General features: G+C 60.3%; 1 non-coding gene across 1 annotated transcript; it reads right to left on the reverse strand.

The window, feature by feature from the left end:
* Positions 1–1,296: 1,296 nt before the first annotated feature.
* LOC142791291 (small subunit ribosomal RNA) lies at positions 1,297–3,111 on the reverse strand. The gene has a single exon (XR_012890140.1). It is a non-coding gene; the product is annotated as a small subunit ribosomal RNA (ribosomal RNA).
* Positions 3,112–10,000: the final 6,889 nt, after the last annotated feature.

Here is a 10,000-nt window from a genome sequence, read left to right on the forward strand (position 1 = left end):
AAGCCTCTCCCGTTTTTACCGTGGCGTCGCGGTTCACCACGGCGGGCGGGTCGGTCTCCTCCGCATAAAAAGGGGGACCCCCGCTTTTTGTTCCACGAAATCGCACAAGCTTTTTTCGCATCCACGGTTTGCCACCGCACACCAAAATGCCGATCCGGCTGCCTACTTTAGCCAACAGGTGGAGCCAGGCGCGCCGTACTTGCGCGGCACTTCCCACGTCCACCGAAGTCGGTGCCAAGGACCACTTTCGGCGCCGGAGCCGCGTACGAGCCTACTCGAGGCGGAAGAACGAAGCCAGCAAGGGCCTGGCCGCAAGTGCGTTCAATTGTCGGGACGTCCAAGTCCCTCGTTCTTCCGTGCTTCCTCTTTCGGCAAGTCGTTGCGGCACCTTCCCAAAGCGCGCAGACCCGCTAATCGCGACGAGCGCGACGTGGCCGTGCCGCCTTTCCCTCGGCAGCAAGCAAAACGCCTGGCAACGTCGACGCTCCCCTAACCGCGATCTCGCACCGTGTTTCGTGTGGCGAATTCAAAAGCCGGCCGGCGCTGCTGCAACCATTACGGTCGGTACGCATACGCCGCGGAGGGCGGGACGGTCATCGGAGCGTGCGGTTCCTCCATCGAGTACTGCGCACCTCGGCCGTCGCATCGCCGTGCCATGACCGGCCGCGCGTCAACGCGAACCGGTGCCAGCGAGATCCCTCGCCTGCAAGAACCGACCGGCAGCCTCCGTCACCCGAGGACGCGGAGGCGCTTGCCGCGGACGGCGGGACGGTATGCACTGGTGCACAGCGGACCCGTCACATCGCCAGTTCCTTGACCGACCGCCGACGCTTGTGCCGTTCCTCTCGTACTTGGCAGTCGCCGCGCGATTGTCGGGTCTCGTTCTTGCACGCTCGAACGGTCGGGAGGGCACTCGGCTGGCGTTTCGGGAACGCGCAGCCTCGCCTTCTACCGACGTAACCACGACTCGCCGTTCGCGCTCCGCCGCTCCTGTTTACAGTACTAGGCGGTCCCGCAGCGGTCGGGTCGCGCATTTCGAGCGCTTCGAGCCACGGTGCAGTGGCGGGTCGAAAGCCGACCTATGAGTGCGTTGCGCCGTTTGTACCCGCGTCCGCCACCTGGCCGACCGTCCAAGGTCGCGGTGTTGGCGTCCGCTGGGCGCAACAATTTGTCACGGGGTGCCGCTCCACATTCAGGCAGCCCCGTGGGGAAAAGCCGACCCCGCGTCCAAACGGGGTCAGCGGCAGAAAGTGTCGGGCGCAGACGCAGCTGAGGCGCTCACCCTTCACAATCCGTTAATGATCCTTCCGCAGGTTCACCTACGGAAACCTTGTTACGACTTTTACTTCCTCTAAATGATCAAGTTTGGTCATCTTTCCAACAGACCGGCGCAACCGAAAGGCCGCGCCGGACATCGGTCCGAAGACCTCACTAAATCATTCAATCGGTAGTAGCGACGGGCGGTGTGTACAAAGGGCAGGGACGTAATCAACGCGAGCTTATGACTCGCGCTTACTGGGAATTCCTCGTTCAAGGGGAACAATTGCAAGCCCCTATCCCAATCACGAAAGAAGTTCCACGGGTTACCCAGTCTTTTCAGACAGGGATAAAGACACGCTGCTTCCTTCAGTGTAGCGCGCGTGCGGCCCCGGACATCTAAGGGCATCACAGACCTGTTATTGCTCTGTTTCGTGCGGCTAGGAGCCGCTTGTCCCTCTAAGAAGGTTGTAAGGTGCTGGGAACCCCGCACCTATTTAATAGGCTAGAGTCTCGTTCGTTATCGGAATTAACCAGACAAATCGCTCCACCAACTAAGAACGGCCATGCACCACCATCCACCGAATCAAGAAAGAGCTCTCAATCTGTCAATCCTCCCAGTGTCCGGGCCGGGTAAGTTTTCCCGTGTTGAGTCAAATTAAGCCGCAGGCTCCACTCCTGGTGGTGCCCTTCCGTCAATTCCTTTAAGTTTCAGCTTTGCAACCATACTTCCCCCGGAACCCAAATACTTTGGTTTCCCGGAAGCTGCCCGCCGAGTCATTTGAGTAACTCAGGCGGATCGCTGGTTGGCATCGTTTATGGTCAGAACTAGGGCGGTATCTGATCGCCTTCGAACCTCTGACTTTCGTTCTTGATCAATGAAAACATTCTTGGCAAATGCTTTCGCAGTAGTTCGTCTTGCGACGGTCCAAGAATTTCACCTCTAGCGCCGCAATACGAATGCCCCCGTCCGTCCCTCTTAATCATTACCTCGTATTCCAAAAACCAACAGAACAGAAACGAGGTCTTGTTCTATTATTCCATGCAAGTTTATTCAGGCGACTCGCCTGCGTTGAGCACTCTAATTTTTTCAAAGTAAAAGCACCGGCCATCTCGAGGCACACAATGAAGTGCACCAAGAAAGAACCGGCATGATGTTCAGTCCGAGCCGTCGCATCGGGTAGATGCACTACTCGTCTGGAACTGAGATCCAACTACGAGCTTTTTAACCGCAGCAGCTTTAGTATACGCTATTGGAGCTGGAATTACCGCGGCTGCTGGCACCAGACTTGCCCTCCAATTGATCCTCGTTAAAGGATTTAGAGTGTACTCATTTCAATTACGGGGCCTCAAAAGAGTCCCGTATTGTTATTTTTCGTCACTACCTCCCCGTGCCGGGAGTGGGTAATTTGCGCGCCTGCTGCCTTCCTTGGATGTGGTAGCCGTTTCTCAGGCTCCCTCTCCGGAATCGAACCCTGATTCTCCGTTACCCGTAACAACCATGGTAAGCAAGTAACCTACCATCGAAAGTTGATAAGGCAGACACTTGAAAGAAACGTCGCCGGCTCGTGGCCATGCGATCAGCACAAAGTTATCCAGAGTCACCACACAATACGGGCCGAAACCCGATCGATCTTGGTCTAATAAAAGCACCCGTTACCCAAAGGGCTCCAGGCTCACTGCATGTATTAGCTCTAGAATTGCCACAGTTATCCAAGTAGGAAGAAACGATCTAAGGAACCATAACTGATTTAATGAGCCATTCGCGGTTTCGCCTTATTTCGGCATGTACTTAGACATGCATGGCTTAATCTTTGAGACAAGCATATGATTACTGGCAGGATCAACCAGGTAATCGTTCGACTGCGCGTCCGTCCTCGCCCTCGGCGGGCCGGACGCAGTCTGTGTGCGGCGGAGGCCACCTTCAGGCGCCCCAACACGCTTATTTTGCACTCCGAGATGACGGCGTTCGAGCTCGCTACGGCACAACCTTCCCGAAAGACGAGTGGGAGCCGTGCGGCAAGAAGCACGTTCATGCTCGCTCTTTTTCGTTGCATCGACTCGGTCGCGCCGTGCGGGTTGCCCAAGCCCGCTGCACTGTCGGTGGACCGGCCGGAACTAGCAACGGAGCCGAGACTGCAAAGCCGCCAGACGACGGGTCACGCCCGCGTCTTCGGCGCTTTCGCATCTGAATCGCCCGAGGACGACACGGAACACACCTCGATATCGTGGTAAAACGGCACCGTCCGACAACCAGCCCCTAACGCATCAAGCGGATGAGGCTGCAGACGACTGCCGTGGATTCCCCTGGAGCAGACCCGAGGACACGCTTGACGAGGCCGAAGCCCGCCGCATATCAGACACCCGGTCGCTTTCGCGTACGCCGCTCACGAGAACCCCCACATAATAGCAGCGATAAGTACCCAGACCTCCTTGGGCCCTAATACGAGCGTACTCGAGAAAATTTCACCGCGGGTGTGCCCCGAAACGTGTGGCATGTTGAGCGTGCCACAAGTCTACGTCGCTCTCAAACCCGCCGAGGTCGTAGAATTTGCGACCCTACTCACGAAATTCCCACCGAGGATACGGCCGCAAACGTACCGCACCTTGGGTAGGCCACGAGTTTGTGCAACACTACGCTGACGGCACAGCACCGAGGTCGTGCGCGCACGCACGGGAAAATTCCGCCGCGGTTTCTGCCGAAAACGTGAGGCACCACGACTCTCCGCAAGTTCGCGTCGACTGCGAAAGACCGAAGTCGTGAACGACGTGTCCGCTACTCGCCGCCGACACGCTGGACACCAAACGTACAACGACTCGACGGCGTCGTAGAGGCCCACGACGCGGTTTTCCTTAACGACGTCTCGGCGTGGCACCGACAGGTTAGAACGGCCGACCAACGTTCCCTGTCCGCCGTTCGGCTCAGTCGAAGGGCTCGGCGACTTCGGCAACGCTGCGAAGCCGCACGGTGACGCACGCCATGTCCCCATTTTTTTTTTCTTTCTGCGTCTGCCGGGGTGCCCCTATAATAGCAGCGATAAGCACCCAGACCGCCGTGGGTCGCTCGCCCCGGCTGACGTGGTTTTTCGTACTCCTGCGGCGGTCGCCGTCAAGCACGTCCAAATACGCTACTTTCGTGGGCGCATTCACGCTCTTTCGCTTCGCCGGAGTGCCAGCACTCACTCTGCCAAAAACGGCGAACATCCGAGCGGCGGTTCCCACTTTTGCGTCGGCGTCGCAAACCCCGCCCCGGCAGACGAGGTTTGCCGTACTCGTGCGACGGTGGCCGGCGGGCACGTCGAAAGACGCCGATATCGTGCGCGAATTGGCGCACCTTGGCTTCACCGGAGTGCCGCCACTGACTCCTCCAAAAACGGCGAAGATCCGAGCGGCGCTTCCCACTTTCGCATCGGCGTCCCGAACTCCGCCCCGGCTGACGCGGTTTACCGTACTCGTGCGACGGTCGCCGGCGAGCACGTGGAAAGACGCCGATATCGTGCCCGAATCGGCTCCGTTCGGCTTCGCCGGAGTGCCAGCACTGGCTCGGCGAAAGACGACGAACATCCGAGCGACGGTTCTCACTATTGCGTACGCGTCGCAAACCCCGCCCCGGCAGACGCACTTTGCCGTACTCGTGCGACGGTCGCCGGCGAGCACGTAGAAAGACGCCGATATCGTGCCGGAATCGGCCCCGTTTGGCTTCGCCGGAGTGCCAGCACTCACTCGGCCACAAACGGCGAACATCCGAGCGGCGGTTCCCACTTAGCCGTCGGCGTCCCGAACTCCGCCCCGGCAGACGCGGTTGCCGAGCTCGTGCGACTAGCGACCGCGAAGCCGTCTCGCGACGCCGCTTTCGTGCGCGGCTCCCACTGCGACCTGGGTCACCCGAGGTCGACGAGCAAAAAAGAATGTCGAAAAAAAATTTTTTTTTTTTGCGTCTGCCGGGGTGCCCCTATAATAGCAGCGATAAGCACCCAGACCGCCATGGGTCGCTCGCCCCGGCTGACGTGGTTTTTCGTTTTCCTGCGGTGGTCGTCGTCAAGCACGTCCAAACACGCCACTTTCGTGGGCGCATTCGCGCTCTTTCGCTTCGCCGGAGTGCCAGCACTCACTCTGCCAAAAACGGCGAACATCCGAGCGGCGGTTCCCACTTTTGCGTCGGCGTCGCAAACCCCGCCCCGGCAGACGAGGTTTGCCGTACTCGTGCGACGGTGGCCGGCGGGCACGTCGAAAGACGCCGATATCGTGCGCGAATTGGCGCACCTTGGCTTCACCGGAGTGCCGCCACTGACTCCTCCAAAAACGGCGAAGATCCGAGCGGCGCTTCCCACTTTCGCATCGGCGTCCCGAACTCCGCCCCGGCTGACGCGGTTTACCGTACTCGTGCGACGGTCGCCGGCGAGCACGTGGAAAGACGCCGATATCGTGCCCGAATCGGCTCCGTTCGGCTTCGCCGGATTGCCAGCACTGGCTCGGCGAAAGACGACGAACATCCGAGCGACGGTTCTCACTATTGCGTACGCGTCGCAAACCCCGCCCCGGCAGACGCACTTTGCCGTACTCGTGCGACGGTCGCCGGCGAGCACGTAGAAAGACGCCGATATCGTGCCGGAATCGGCCCCGTTTGGCTTCGCCGGAGTGCCAGCACTCACTCGGCCACAAACGGCGAACATCCGAGCGGCGGTTCCCACTTAGCCGTCGGCGTCCCGAACTCCGCCCCGGCAGACGCGGTTGCCGAGCTCGTGCGACTAGCGACCGCGAAGCCGTCTCGCGACGCCGCTTTCGTGCGCGGCTCCCACTGCGACCTGGGTCACCCGAGGTCGACGAGCAAAAAAGAATGTCGAAAAAAATTTTTTTTTTTTTTTTTGCGTCTGCCGGGGTGCCCCTATAATAGCAGCGATAAGCACCCAGACCGCCATGGGTCGCTCGCCCCGGCTGACGTGGTTTTTCGTTTTCCTGCGGTGGTCGTCGTCAAGCACGTCCAAACACGCCACTTTCGTGGGCGCATTCGCGCTCTTTCGCTTCGCCGGAGTGCCAGCACTCACTCTGCCAAAAACGGCGAACATCCTAGTGGCGGTTCCCACTTTTTCGTCGGCGTCCCGAACTACGCCCCGGCTGACGCGGTTTACCGTACTCGTGCGACGGTCGCCGGCGGGCACTTCAAAATACGCCGATTTCGTGGGCGCATTCACGCTGTTTCGCTTCCCCGGAGTGCCAACACTCACTCTGCCGAAAGCGGCGATCATCCGAGCGGCGGTTCCCACTTTTGCGTCGGCTTCGCAAACGGCGCCCCGGCAGACGCGCTCGTGCGACGTACTCGTGCGACGGTCGCCGGCGAGCACGTCGAAAGACGCCGATATCGTGCTCGAATCGACCCCGTTTCGCTTCGCCGGAGTGCTGCCAGTCACGGCGCAGAAAACGGCGAACAAGTGTTTTTTTTTTTTTTCCTAGAATTTGTGTTATAGAAGGCACATTTGATATCGGACGATAATTTTCAACTTTATCACGCGCACCGATTTTCGTGTAGAGGTTTGCAAGTTTATGGGAATTTCTCCACTTGGAATAATGCGATTTAGTAGTACTACGAGAACTTCATGGATGTACTCAAGGGTACGGGGCAAGTCAGTTACGTCAACACCTGCAGATTTTTTACACTTCAAACTGAAAATTGTTGGTTGTGAGTCCTCGTGTGATATTAAAGGCCGATTCGCTAACACATAGAACAAAGAAAGAAAGGAAGAAAAAACGCCCGCGCTCGCTCAAGAAACCTGGGTTCGCAACAAGTGGCAACAACAAGCAACCGAGCGAGTGCGCCAAAACCCGTGGCGGCCGAACAAACGCGAAGTCCCAACCGCGTCAGCCGGGGCGGCACGGGACAGGAAAAATCACTTCAGCCGGGGCGGCGGGGCACCGAATAAACCTCGTCACCTCGTCGCAGGATAAAAGAGGAAACAAAAAGTCTAAACAGCGTCTGCTGGAGCGAATGCGTAATAAAACAACAACAACAACAAAAAAAAAAACACCCGCGCTCAAGAAGTCTGCAATCACCACAAAAGGCGACTGTGACCGAGCAGCGTCAGCCGGGGCCGTGCGGAAACGGAAAAACCGCGACTACCGGGGCGTCGAGGCACCGAAAAATCCACTTCAGCCGCGGCGAAAAAAAAAACAAAAAGAAAGACGGAGGGGGGGGGGGGGAACCACGTCTGCCGGGGCGAAGGAAAAAAAAAAAACGCGTCTGCCGGGGCGAGCCCGGGTGCGGCACCACCGGGAAAACTGTGGCAAACAGACATGGCGATCGAGTGAGTGGGCCGCCAGCCAGGCTCAGCCAAAAAGTGCAAAGTCCGAACTGCGTCAGCCGGGGCGGCAAAAACCACGTCAGCCGGGGCGGCGCAAAAAACCGCGTCTGCCGGGGCGGCACGAAACCGCGTCAGCCGGGGCGGCGCGAAAACTGCGTCAGCCGGGGCGAAAGAAAAAAAAAAAAAAACGCGTCTGCCGGGGCGAGCCCGGGTGCGGCACCACCGGGAAAACTGTGGCAAACAGACATGGCGATCGAGTGAGTGGGCCGCCAGCCAGGCACAGCCGAAAAGTGCAAAGTCCGAACCGTGTCAGCCGGGGCGGCAAAAAACCGCGTCAGCCGGGGCGGCGCAAAAACCGCGTCTGCCGGGGCGGCACGAAACCGCGTCAGCCGGGGCGGCGCGAAAACTGCGTCAGCCGGGGCGAGCCCGGGTGCGGCACCACCGGGAAAACTGTGGCAAACAGACATGGCGATCGAGTGAGTGGGCCGCCAGCCAGGCTCAGCCAAAAAGTGCCAAGTCCGAACTGCGTCAGCCGGGGCGGCAAAAAACCGCGTCAGCCGGGGCGGCGCAAAAAACCGCGTCTGCCGGGGCGGCGCGAAAACCGCGTCTGCCGGGGCGGCGCGAAAACTGCGTCAGCCGGGGCGAAAGAAAAAAAAACGCGTCTGCCGGGGCGAGCCCGGGTGCGGCACCACCGGGAAAACTGTGGCAAACAGACATGGCGATCGAGTGAGTGGGCCGCCAGCAAGGCTCAGCCAAAAAGTGCTAAGTCCGAACTGCGTCAGCTGGGGCGGCAAAAAACCGCGTCTGCCGGGGCGGCACGAAACCGCGTCAGCCGGGGCGGCGCGAAAACCGCGTCTGCCGGGGCGGCACGAAACCGCGTCAGCCGGGGCGGCGCGAAAACTGCGTCAGCCGGGGCGAGCCCGGGTGCGGCACCACCGGGAAAACTGTGGCAAACAGACATGGCGATCGAGTGAGTGGGCCGCCAGCCAGGCACAGCCGAAAAGTGCTAAGTCCGAACTGCGTCAGCCGGGGCGGCAAAAACCGCGTCAGCCGGGGCGGCGCGAAAACCGCGTCTGCCGGGGCGGCACGAAACCGCGTCAGCCGGGGCGGCGCGAAAACTGCGTCAGCCGGGGCGAGCCCGGGTGTGGCACCACCGGGAAAACTGTGGCTAACAGACATGGCGATCGAGTGAGTGGGCCACCAGCCAGGCTCAGCCAAAAAGTGCTAAGTCCGAACTGCGTCAGCCGGGGCGGCAAAAACCGCGTCAGCCGGGGCGGCGCAAAAAACCGCGTCTGCCGGGGCGGCACGAAACCGCGTCAGCCGGGGCGGCGCGAAAACTGCGTCAGCCGGGGCGAAAGAAAAAAAAAAACGCGTCTGCCGGGGCGAGCCCGGGTGCGGCACCACCGGGAAAACTGTGGCAAACAGACATGGCGATCGAGTGAGTGGGCCGCCAGCCAGGCACAGCCGAAAAGTGCCAAGTCCGAACTGCGTCAGCCGGGGCGGCAAAAAACCGCGTCAGCCGGGGCGGCGCAAAAAACCGCGTCTGCCGGGGCGGCACGAAACCGCGTCAGCCGGGGCGGCGCGAAAACTGCGTCAGCCGGGGCGAGCCCGGGTGCGGCACCACCGGGAAAACTGTGGCAAACAGACATGGCGATCGAGTGAGTGGGCCGCCAGCCAGGCTCAGCCAAAAAGTGCCAAGTCCGAACTGCGTCAGCCGGGGCGGCAAAAAACCGCGTCAGCCGGGGCGGCGCAAAAAACCGCGTCTGCCGGGGCGGCGCGAAAACCGCGTCTGCCGGGGCGGCGCGAAAACTGCGTCAGCCGGGGCGAAAGAAAAAAAAACGCGTCTGCCGGGGCGAGCCCGGGTGCGGCACCACCGGGAAAACTGTGGCAAACAGACATGGCGATCGAGTGAGTGGGCCGCCAGCAAGGCTCAGCCAAAAAGTGCCAAGTCCGAACTGCGTCAGCCGGGGCGGCAAAAAACCGCGTCTGCCGGGGCGGCACGAAACCGCGTCAGCCGGGGCGGCGCGAAAACCGCGTCTGCCGGGGCGGCACGAAACCGCGTCAGCCGGGGCGGCGCGAAAACTGCGTCAGCCGGGGCGAGCCCGGGTGCGGCACCACCGGGAAAACTGTGGCAAACAGACATGGCGATCGAGTGAGTGGGCCGCCAGCCAGGCACAGCCGAAAAGTGCTAAGTCCGAACTGCGTCAGCCGGGGCGGCAAAAACCGCGTCTGCCGGGGCGAATGCAAAAAAAACAAAGAAAAAAGCCCGCGCTTAATCAAAAGAAAACAAAGAAAAAAGCTTGCGCTTAATCAAAAGAAAACAAACAAAAAAAGTTCGCGCTTAAGCCTGGCGGTGGAACCACCGGGGCAAACAGACCTGGCGATCGAGTGAGTGGGCCGCCAGCCGGGGTGAGCCAAAAAGTGCAAAGTCGGAACCGCGTCAGCCG

Source organism: Rhipicephalus microplus, unplaced genomic scaffold (assembly GCF_043290135.1).
Source record: "Rhipicephalus microplus isolate Deutch F79 unplaced genomic scaffold, USDA_Rmic scaffold_156, whole genome shotgun sequence".
Taxonomy (NCBI): Eukaryota; Metazoa; Arthropoda; class Arachnida; order Ixodida; family Ixodidae; genus Rhipicephalus; species Rhipicephalus microplus.